The sequence below is a fragment of the Bos indicus genome, chromosome 29 (genome assembly GCF_029378745.1).
Source record: "Bos indicus isolate NIAB-ARS_2022 breed Sahiwal x Tharparkar chromosome 29, NIAB-ARS_B.indTharparkar_mat_pri_1.0, whole genome shotgun sequence".
NCBI classification, from domain to species: domain Eukaryota; kingdom Metazoa; phylum Chordata; class Mammalia; order Artiodactyla; family Bovidae; genus Bos; species Bos indicus.
In genome coordinates, this window is record NC_091788.1 from 7,654,861 (window position 1) to 7,667,317 (window position 12,457).

Here is a 12,457-nt window from a genome sequence, read left to right on the forward strand (position 1 = left end):
TTCCCAACCCAGGGAGTGAACCTGCATTTCCTGTGTCTGCTGCACTGCAGGTGGGTTCTTTACCCACTGAGCCATTGGGGAAGCCCAAATCAAAGTGTTAGCCACTCAGTCGTGTCTGACTCTTTGTGACCCCATGGACTGCAGCCTGTCAGGCTCTCTGTCCATGGAATTCTCCAGGCAAGAATACAGGAGTGGGTAGCCCTTTACTCCTCCAGGGGATCTTCCCAATCCAGGAATTGAACCTGGGTCTCCTGCACTGCAGGTAGATTCTTTACTGTCTGAGCCACCAGGGAAGCCCACTCAACAATACAATTACTGTACAATATTCAGTTTCATTGCCTGTGACAATTTGTTTTAAAAACGAAATGTTTTCTTTATATTTAAGTAGAGAATCACATGTGGAAATAGGTCCAAAAGGATGTTTTTTTTTCTAACTTCTATGGAACCCAAACATAAAATGATTAATATAACCAAGCTGGTGCAATGATTTTCAGTGCTTGATTTGGATATTTTGAGTATTTCAGCTGTCTCCCATGTGGTATAACATTTATTGTTCTCAGTTAATGTCTTGATTTGATCACCATCAATTTCAACTATTGTGTTCGATTATGGAGAATTGTTTGGTGAGAAACTTCCAGACAAAACTTCACAAACAACTTTTGACACATTTGATCAGTTACAGCACTTTCTCCATACAAGGCTCTTTGCATTTCAGCTTCATTTTTACCTTTTTTGAAATAATAAAATATAATATGATGAAAGTGTTGCTTTTTTCTTCCACCCTCAATCTTAAATTGGCTACACAAAAATTTACCAATTTTTGTAAGTTTTTTATTAAATGCACATTGATATGATAGCTGGTGACTAAAATAACATGATAACTGTCACAATACAATCTAACAAAAATGTTTCAAATGGAATTAAAGACAGCAAAAAAGCCTCTTGATGAAAGTGAAAGAGGAGAGTGAAAAAGTTGTCTTAAAGCTCAACATTCAGAAAACGAAGATCATGGCATCTGGTCCTATTACTTCATGGCAAATAGATGGGAAAACAGTGGAAACAGTGTCAGACTTTATTTTTCTGGGTTCCAAAATCACTGCAGATGGTGATTGTGGCCATGAAGTTAAAAGACGCTTACTCCTTGGAAGGAAAGTTATGACCAACATAGATAGCATATTGAAAAGCAGAGACATTACTTTGCCAACAAAGGTCTGTCTAGTCAAGGTTATGGTTTTTCCAGTAGTCATGTATGGATGTAAGAGTTGGACTGTGAAGAAAGCTGAGTGCCAAAGAATTGATGCTTTTGAACTGTGGTGTTGGAGAAGACTCTTGAGAGTCTCTTGGACTGCAAGGAGATCCAACCAGTCCATCCTAAAGAAGATCAGTCCTGGATGTTCTTTGGAAGGACTGATGCTGAAGCTGAAACTCCAGTACTTTGGCCACCTCATGCGAAGAGTTGACTCATTGGAAAAAACTCTGATGCTGGGAGGGATTGGGGGCAGGAGGAGAAGGGGACGACAGAGGATGAGATGGCTGGATGGCATCACCGACTCGATGGATGTGAGTCTGAGTGAACTCCGGGATTTGGTGATAGACAGGGAGGCCTGGCGTGCTGTGGTTCATGGGGTCGCAAAGAGTCGGACACGACTGCGCGACTGAACTGCACTGAAGCTCTACTAGAGCTATTGTACATAAAAAGAATGAACAAACTTTTGGGCCACTGTAATAGTTCCAAAGGCTAGACAAGCATCCGGTGAACTGAGAGCACTCCCCGGGAAGTCGGAGGAGATGAGAAATGAGTCACAGTTGAAGAAAAGTTCAAGCCTGGGGTCAGAAAGAATGGACAGTATAACCCAACATGGAAGTTGTTAAGGCTTTTAGACCTATAAAATATTAATTATGGTGATGGATGATGATGAGAGCTTCCTATGCTGGCCAGCCACACTTAATATTCACAATTTTATGAAAAATATAATAATAGTTTTGTCATTATATAAAAGCTAGCTTGTTGTTGTTGTCATTCAGTTGCCAAGTTGTGTTTGACTTTTTGCAGCCCCATGGATGCCAGGCCTGTCTGTCCCTCACCATCTCTGGGAATTTGCCTAAGTTCATGTCTATTGATTGGTGACGCCATCCAACCATCCAACTGGAGGAGGGAATGGCAAACCACTCCAGTATTCTTGCTGAAAACCCCATGAACTGTATATATATATATATAAAGGTGGCTCAGAGCTAGCCAAAATTTAATTGCCAAAATTTAATCAGGAGCAGACTGGTGATTGTGATGAAAACCTTTTAACTTGAAGTTCTATGCCCATAACCACTACTCTCCTGCCTCTGGAGGAGTAAAGTAGGTTGGCATAACTTAATACTAATGTCCTTGGGCACAACTGAAATGCATGACAGGTCTGTCCTTTAATAAATGAATATGCAGAATTTCGACTCCAAGATTCCAGATAGTGCGGGGAAGCTGCTTTGAACCCTCTTCGGTAGACTGAAAAAAACCCCGTGGGTTCTGCAGAGGAGAAGGGGAAAGACCAGGCATTCCAGGCTATGACCTCTGGAGAGGGGGAAACCTCCTTCAGTTAGGAGTCCTTCAGAGGCAGAAGGTGTGGTGCTTTCTGTAAGAAAAGGAAGCTTCCGTTTAGGGGTGATCTTCCCAGCGTGAAGTGTTAAAGCTAAGATTATTCTTAGCCTCTCCATTAAACTCATGCCTCCTCTTTGCCTTTGCTCCCTTCACATCAAGTACCTCAGCAGTGCCTGGTCCTGCACTTAAAAAAAAAAATCCACTTATTTATTTATGGTTGCACTGAGCCTTCCTTGTTGCTCTTGGCTTTCTAGTTGCCGAGAGTGGTGCATACTCTTCACCGGGGCGCACGGCTTCTCACCGCGGTGCTTCTCCTGCTGTGGAGCACAGACTCCAGGCACACGGGCTTGAGTAGTTGCAGTGTTCAGGCTCAGTACTTGTGGCTTGCAGGCTCAGTTGCTCCTCTGCAGGTGGAATCTTCCCTGACCAGGGATCAATCCCGTGTCAGCTGCTTTGGTGGCCAGATTCTCATCACTATAGCACCAGGGGAGTCCGGTCCTGTGTTCTTTTCATTCGTCTGGTTTCCACCAAAATGTCAACGGGAATTTGGGGACATATGAAGGAGGAATAATAACTTAGTTCCACCTAAGGAGCACTAGCTGAGGATGTCCAGTGTGGTAACAACAAGGAAGGAAGACTTGAAACGGAGAATTCCTCCTCACCTGACACCTGTACTTGGGTGGGGATGAGTCTGTTCTCACAGTGAGAGGGATCACTCACTAGTGTTGCTTGACACCCTCGCTAACAGCCTGGTAAGTTAGTCGCTGATGTGAACTAAGACTTTATTTTCTTTGAATTTCCTCAGATATAAATTTGGGATATGTATCCACTTGAAGCTTTTCATGGATTAAACATAATGATTGCTATGCTATGCTAAGTCACTTCAGTCGTGTCCGACTCTGTGCGACCCCATAGACAGCAGCCCACCAGGCTCCCCCGTCCCTGGGATTCTCCAGGCAAGGACACCGGAGTGGGTTGCCACTTCCTTCTCCAGTGCATGAAAGTGAAAAGTGAAAGTGAAGTCGCTCAGTCTTGTCCGACTCTTAGCGACCCCATGGACTGCAGCCTAACAGGCTCCTCCTTCCATGGGATTTTGCAAGCAAGAGTACTGGATTGGGGTGCCATTGCCTTCTCCAAACATAATGATTATGTAACCATTAATCAAGCTCCTAAACTGAAATAGGCAATTTAGAAGGAGCTTTTTATTTTTTTCTTTAAAGTGGCAGTGAATCATATTCTCCTTACAAAATTTCTCTGAACTTCTCAGAGTTGGTAAAATTGGTAAAATTTTGGTACATTTTGGTAAATTTATTGGTAAATTTTGGTAAAGATTGGTAAAATCAGGACACTAATACTATGTTGCTATTGTGAGAATGAAAGTGTTCTATAAGGTGGTTGGGTAGTAGAAGTACAGAGGAAGGGAAGGTATTAATGTAACTGTTTTCCTTCTAGGGACCCCTGTGTTAGGCCACTTAATCCTAAATGCTCATCTAGAGGGCAATAATTATGTCCATTTGGGGACTTCTCTTTAATGGAATATTCAAAATAATAATTACTAAATTAGGTAATAAAATAGGAAAAATAATAGCAGGTATGAGTTCTAAGAAAGAGTAGAGAAAAGCATGTATGCACACAGTCTGTTAGCTCTATGAGAGCAGAGATGTGTGTGTGTGTCTGTGTGCAATGTGTATTTGCATATATATTATAGTTGTTTCGCAAAATTCATGGCATAGATAAAGTATTCAAATAATATATGTGCGGGGAATAAATAGAGAAAAATTTCACATTATACCTTAAGTGTATTAAGGTTGAAATTTTGCTTTAAGCATTTTCTTTGAGTTTACAACATAAAAATTGGGGTGATAAACACCACTGCCTCACAGAGTATTAGGGTAAGTGCTCATTTAGAAGACTGCAGTGCACGTGTCCTGCTGCTTCCCCTACCCCCGCACCACAAAGCAACCACTGTTAAGAGTGTTCTGATTATCTCAGTTCCTTTCTTGTATATACAAACATGAAATTACTCATATTCTTTTACCAAGTAATTTGTTTTCATATCATGCATTATGTCTACCTTTCCATGTCTGTGTGTAAACTTCTACCTTATTCTTTGTTTGAACATCTCCAAAAATGTCATAGTATGCATTTTCCTTAATTTACTTTACCTCTCTTTTATTACTCATCATTTCACTATTGTAAGCAATGCTATAATGAACCCATAACCCATGGAATTGCAGAGTCAAAGCACTACATGTACTTAAACTTTTTATCAATATCGTCAATTACTCTTCAGAAAGGCTATTTCCATTATTGGGCTCGTCAATAATGTAGCAAGGTACCTATTTTCCCACATCTTCAGCTGAAGTGGATATGATCAGTCTATTTATTACATTTTTATCACTGTAACAGGCAAAAATTAATATCGCACTTTAATATGCATTTTGAATTAATTGAAAAAAATTAAAATATTTTTATTTCACTTAAACTGCTAACTCATATTTCTGGTTCATTTTTCTATTGAATTTTCTTTCATTATTAATGAAGAATGTGTATCTGTTCAAAAGGAAGATTGAAATGAAATCACTAAAGAGCCTTGCTAAATGTAAGTCTTTTTCCCAGGAGAGATAAATCATTTACAGCTGGGGAGTAAAGAAAAGTCCAAAGGGAAGCAGAAAAGATTCAATTTGGCAATTTCAGCAAGAGCTAGCTTTGCTCTTATTCCCTCCCTAGAAGCAAAGAAAATCCTTTGTGCTTGAAAACAAGTATCTAAGCCCCCAAAGCAGAAGGTTAAGAGTTTGACTGGGCCCTCAGTTTTCTACTGGGGAGGGAAGCTCCTATCAATGTTTCAGATACTTCTTCACCTCTTCAGGTTGAAGAGGTGTCAGTTCATCTATTCATAGGTGATTGCTAGTTAATAGGCACACTGTAAGAGAAAACAGTTGTGACTTAATTCCCAAAAGCTGGGGAGAGAGACAACTAGAATTCTTCTTTCCCCTTTTCCTTTACTTCAGTAGAGGTAGGGGCGTAAGGCAGAGCTAAATATACAGACTGATAAATTTTGAAAAACTTGGCAAAATGGGGAGACAAGGTGCAAAGCTGGTGAACATGTTTGGGTTATTAACAAACATAACGATGGTAAAAAATAGTTCCTAAACTATAATTATTTTATCTAGTTATTTTTTATTAATATCTAGCAAAGTTAATAGAAAACACTTCGTGAGTTGCTTTTCTCTTTTCTGGTTACGTTTTCTTTGGGTTAAACCTTCCTATTTCCCTCACTCTATTCCAGAGATGCTGGTTTGCATTCAAGAAGTTGACTAGTGTTAAAACAGTATTGATGTATGTGGGTGTATTAATTTGTCACAAATACACAATAAATGCTTGGTCCTTTCTATATTTGGAAGAAATAAGCCTATTTCTGACTATTCCTAAAAATTTTTAATGTTTTATAAGCTGCTAACTAAAATAAGTTTCTAAATGTAAAACTGATTTCAGCATACCAAAACTAAAAGAATAAACAGTCCAATCTTCTACTTTTAGAGAGAAGAAAGTAGGACAAAAAAATTAAAATCTTTTCCCATATAAAAATGTCCTACTTCTTTCTTTCAAACCCTTCCTTTGTTCAAGAAAAGATGAAGCAAAAGAGAAAAATAAAGGGAAATTCATCCCGGGTTCGGGTGGCATACGTATTCCAACTGGACATGTGAGAGCTTCGTCAGCATCTATAGAAACCATTTCCTCATTTCTTAAAGCCGCTGCAGGGTCAGTTTACTCTCCCTGTGGATAATTACACGCCTTCCAAGGCTGCTCAGCGCCTCTCACGGCCACACTGCACCCCTGCTGGCCACAGGGTCTACTAGGGTGGTGGTGGTTGCTTCAGTTGCTAAGTCACGTCCAACTCTTTGCAGCCTCGTGGACTGTAGCCTGCCAGGTTCCTCTGTCCATGGAATTTCCCAGGCAAGAATACTAGAGTAGGTTGCTATTTCCTCCTCCAGGGGACCTTCCTGACAAACTCATGTCTCCTTCATCTCCTGCACTGGCAGGCGGATTATTTATCAGTAAGCCACCTGGGAAAACCCCATTAGGGTGGTAGTTGCTCTCATTTCGAAACAAAGGAAGTTAAAAATGACTCTAACTCACCCAAAAGTGAGAGATCTTGTGGTTTGGGGAGCTCTGTCAGACTGATTTTGAAGTTTTGTCTATGAGAGAGATACTTGTTAAATAATAGAAATGTTTCTTAAACTCTCACAATTTCTCAAGGGAAACAGAAGCTCACAACAATGTTAGACAATGTTTAATTTTGGGGGTTTTGGAGGATAGGAAAGTTTACTTTTATTTTTATACAATAAAAATTTGGGTGCATAAGGCATGTGATACAAGGAGAGAGCATGGGGATTAGACATTGGCCTGGGTTGAATGTTTACCATGATTTATAAGCAGGGGGCTGTCTGCAAGGTGGTCACCTGTACATTGTTATACATATTTCATGTTTTTATGAGGGTTGCATCTGTTAAAAATTAAAGCAAAATATCAGAATTAGCAGGTACTATACTATTTGTGCTGAGATTCAAGTAACCAAATTTCAAATGACTAGAATTTTTTGATAAGTCTTTACCCAGGGAACTATCATTCCTAAATCTAATTCAGGAACTTTGATGATTACAAAATACTCTCCTGATTGTTGTTGTAGTTATTTAGTTGCTCAGTCCTGTCTGACTCTCTGCGACCCCATAGACTGTATAGCCCCTCAGGCTCCTCTATCCATGGGATTCTCCAGGCAAGAATACTGGCATGGGTCTCCATTTCCTTCTCCAACACTCCCGATTATCCTTAAGACATATCTGACTAACACAAAACAGATAAGTCAAGGCAGACCCATTGAGGCAGAGTGACTTGTCCAAGATCACCAGCTAGATAGTATTCAATGATTAAGTTTGGCCTGAAATCTAGTTTTCCTGACACTTGAGCGGAGAATACCAAAAGCTGTTTCTCAAAGACGGTATGCGGTAGTCCCTTCCATGTTTTCAAATATAAAATCTTCATTTAAAATAATTTTTAAAATGTCACCATCTCCATTTCACTACTCTCTTAATGGCTCTACCTTTAAAGTTAGTTCCTAAAGAACACACATTTTAACTAAATATTTCTATGGATTGCCTTACATAAAATTGTATCTTCTTAATCCAACAGGACCTACTTTAATACATATCTATGAAAAAGAGCCATGCACATGAATATGAGACACATTACCTATTTACATACATATTGATGCATTTTGTTCCTTACATCCTACAAAATAACTTAATATAATCCATGTTTGAAAATTGTGGAAGTACAGTTCTTCTTTTTTAAGCATATGAGTTTGCTGAAGGCAGGGAGGGCCAATTCTTGGAAGAAATATGAGGAAGGTCAGTGTTGTTTCTATTGCTCCATTTCCCCTTTCCTCAGGCTGCTGCAGCTGCTGCTAAGTCGCTTCAGTCGTGTCCGACTCTATGTGACTCCATAGATGGCAGCCCACCAGGCTCCCCCATCCCTGGGATTCTCCAGGCAAGAACACTGGAGTGGGTTGCCATTTCCTTCTCCAATGCACGAAAGTGAAAATTAAAAGTGAAGTCGCTCAGTCGTGTTGGACTCTTAGCGACCCCATGGACTGAAGCCTGCCAGGCTCCCCCGTCCATGGGATTTTCCAGGCAAAAGAGTACTGGAGTGGGGTGCCATCTCCTTCTCCTTTCCTCAGGCTGGCTCTCAGGAAACCTCTCGCACTTGAGGGCTCCCCTGCTGTGATGCTCTCTCTGAGCTTTGCTGCTGCTGCTGCTGCTAAGTCGCTTCAGTCGTGTCGGACTCTGTGCGACCCCATAGACGGCAGCCCGCCAGGCTCCCCCGTCCCTGGGATTCTCCAGGTAAGAACACTGGAGTGGGCTGCCATTTCCTTCTCCAATGCATGAAAGTGAAAAAATAAAGTGAAATCACTCAGTCGTGTCCGACTCCTAGTGACCCCATGGACTGCAGCCCACCAGGCCCCTCCATCCATGGGATTTTCCAGGCAAGAGTACTGGAGTGGGTTGCCATTGCCTTCTCCCTCTCTGAGCTTTACTCAACTCTGAATCCACCCCTATTTCTAGTATCACTAAGGGGTTGTGTAGGAAACAGGATCTTAGTCAACAGTGAAATTAGAAGTGGTTTTTCAGTTTTATTAGTGGAGAGATCAGGATTTAGGCACATTTTGTCATAGTGCTCCAAAGGGCTTGCATGTTAACTGGGGACAATTCAATCCAACAACCCTTCATTAAAGCCGAATCCAAGCCCGTATAGTACTAGTCACAGCCCCTCCTCCGCCCCAGGCCCGCCCCTAGGACATGCTCAGAAACACAGACAAATCGATGAATTGAATGAGTACGGTGGGGCTTCCCAGGGGACTCAGATGTAAGAATCCTCCTGCCAATGAAGGAGACGTGAGTTCAGTCTCTGAGTTGGAGAAGGAAACGGCAGCCCACTCCAGTTTTCTTGCCCGGAAAATCCCATGGACAGAGGAGCCTGGTGGGCTACAGTTGACGGGGTCGCAAAAAGTCGGACGTGACTGAGCAAGCATGCTTACAATCAAACTGTTGGTGAAAGCAGGTACATTATAAATCTGTTTTACAGAAAAAGGAATGGTTAAGCATAGTTGGTATAATAGGAAGGTCTTGGAATCAATCATACAAGCGAAATAAAAGTGAACTTTCGGACATCAGTGATAAACTAGTAGTGAAATTGCTACCAAGAAGCTAAGCTCTGTCTTCTTGTCACATCGACACTTTTTACAAAGTAGAAACTTTCATACCTCTTTGCCTATTTTTCCCCCTCTACCCAAGGTGCACTCCTTGTCAGTGACCCTCTCTCCCCACCACAGATCCCTTAGCAGATAATTCTGTGTATTATCACCATCACCACCCAATTCAATAGAAATAAACCTTTACATTCCTATTGTAGATGTTACAGTTTACAAAGCACTTTTACCTATATCAACACATGTGACCCTAATGGCAGCTCTTTATGGTAAAACCTGTTTTTGTTTTATATTAAGAATATCTAAACCTCAGAGAAATTTCCCAAGATAATACACCTAGTAAGTGGATGCCAAAATTGTCTTCTGATGCTAGTGTTCTTTCCACGACAGAACAATGAGACAAAATTCTTTATATAACACCTTACAAATTGAGAAAATCATACTTGGCTGTGAATGGAGAAAATAATAAGCAGCGTATTTTTCAACTTTCTAGTTTTCCTTGCTTCTCCTTGTATGTTTAAGTTTACAGTAGTCTTTATCACATCTTGTTATTATCTATCTCTAAAATCACAGCTGTGTTTTTGCTATAGAAATAGCCTGTAGAATTAATATGTGCATTGAAAACTACTTGAATTTGGTTTTAAATCTATATAATTCTTTATATTTCTGCACACAGAAGATGTACTAGATCTTTGATTGGATTAATTTAACTGTATACTATTGAGATTACAACTGGACAAATTCCTTCAAATAAAGTGATTTAAGTCTGTTTGTATTCACTAAGTTATATGTATCCCCCTCCTCCACATATGGAATAACAAAAAGACAGAATTTAAAGTAGGCTAGAGATTAGACAGCCAACAAGTCTTGAACTGTCATTTAATAGAAACTGGAGCCCATAAAAGTGTTACAGCTAATTAGTGGCAAAAACTTTCCTAGATTGGCTAACACTTCCGGGGAGGGAAACCTGGGTCATATGTTGCCAACTTTCTATTTTTCACACAACTATGAATATTATATGCTTGTTATAATAATCCTGGCTAAAACAACATTAATAATTATCATCAGTTAAAATGATAAAAATATTAATAAGGGATTTAAGGAGCCAATTCTCCATGGCAATTCTACACATCTTGTGAGAGAGTATCTTTTCAAGATTGTTCTCTTAGCAGAAGGCCTTGGAAGCTAGAAATGGGGTCTCTCTAGAGGTCAAAAGAGGGCTTCCTGGGTCGTGAAAGTGGTAAAGAATCTGCCTGCCAGTACAGGAGATGCAAGAGACATGGGTTAGATCCCTGGGTTGGGAAGATCTTCTGGAGGTAAAAATGGCATCTGGCAACCCATTCCAATATTCTTGCCTGGAAAATTCCATGGAGAGAAGAGCCTGGTGAGCTACAGTCCATGGGATTGCAAACAGCTGGACATGACTGAGCATGCACACACCATGCCAGAGGTCAAAGAACAGATTTTTTTGGTGACCAGGACAGTAAATACAAGACGATTCCCTCTTATTCCCGGAGACAGTCCAGACAACAAAGATAGTATCTCTCTGCAGATGAGAGGTGAGACTAATTTGCCAGTAACTCCTACAGAGATCAGGATATCCTCATCTGAGAATTCCTCAGTTTCGATCCAGACCATGGTGTGAGCATTGCTCACCTGGACCCATGCCTGGACTGCCTGTTTCTTTCTTTAAGTATTACAAAACAGTTTATCATATAATGTTTAATATTGTTACAAACTCTTCACAAACAGACTTTTGTTAGCTGTATGTATTTCTTGATTTCCACACGCTATATTTTTGCTCACCTCTGTGTAGTCATTTATTTTTCTGTTACAAATGCATTGCACAATCTTTGTTCTTAAAATTTTTTTCAGTATTTCATATGATTTTTAGCAGAATAGACTTCCAGATATCAAATTGTTGAATCAAAGACTAGAACTACTTTTTGAGACTTTTATTTCATGTTGCCAAAATACTTTCCAAAATGTTCAAACCAATTTACGTTCCCACGAGCCACGTCACAAGGTGTCTTCATAACTGCCTTTCACTTCCTCCCCATCACTTACCATGATAGCTCTTCTGAACTTTTCATACGTCCTCAGATACTTCCAGCCTCTCTATATGTTGTTCCTTCTACATAGAATGGTGTTGACGTGTGCAATTCTCACCCTGCACATCTCAGCTTACACGTTATCTTCTCAAAGGATTCTTTTCCGACTCCCAAACTAACACACACTACCCTTACCTCTAATACTTTCCTTTGTGTTATTTATGCACATGTAACTGTTAAGTAATTTTATTCTTGGCTTGAATTTAAGCCCAGGAAAGCAAAAATCTCATTTGGCATGTTCTTCACTGAATCCTTGGTGCTAAATCAGATCTTGACATACAGTAATTACTTAATACATATTTCTTGAATCAATTAATCTTTTTCAAATTTTATAAGAATCCAGTAAAGTTTCAAGGAAGAATCACAGGCATAGTTTGAATTGATCTCCTCAAGATCACCATGTGAGTTAGTGGCAAAGACATCATCACAACCCAGCTTTCCTGACTTCTGGCAGAGATTTTAGAAAAAGTTCAATCAATTCTTCAAGAAATATTTGAATATATTTATCATTAAAAATAACATATCTCAGGGAAATTGAGATCTCAATTAGAGATATCATAGAGATTCTTTAAATACATTACTGTCTCTGTAGAGATATATCATAATGTCTCTGATTTAATTATTTCCCAATTAATGGATTCAGTTGAACCAAATGAGGAATTATAACTGTAGAGTGAAGAACTGTTTTCCCAGTCTTCTAGGGAGCCAGAATGTTGAACTTAACATTGTATGGGAAATGAAATTACACTTTCTTTTTGACTTTGAGACATGTCATGTGAATCATGCGCAGATGATCTTTTTTCATTAGCTCTCGAAATTATGCAACAAGTCTGTTGCCTACAGGTAAAGGTTTTCAAAGAAATTAATAAAGAAATTCAACAAGGCACAATAATTCCTGTTTATTCCTATTTACTCAGGTTCTAAGTGACTAGAATTATGAAAGTTCAAATTATGGTAATGTGTCTGCATACTTTTATAAAGATACACATACGA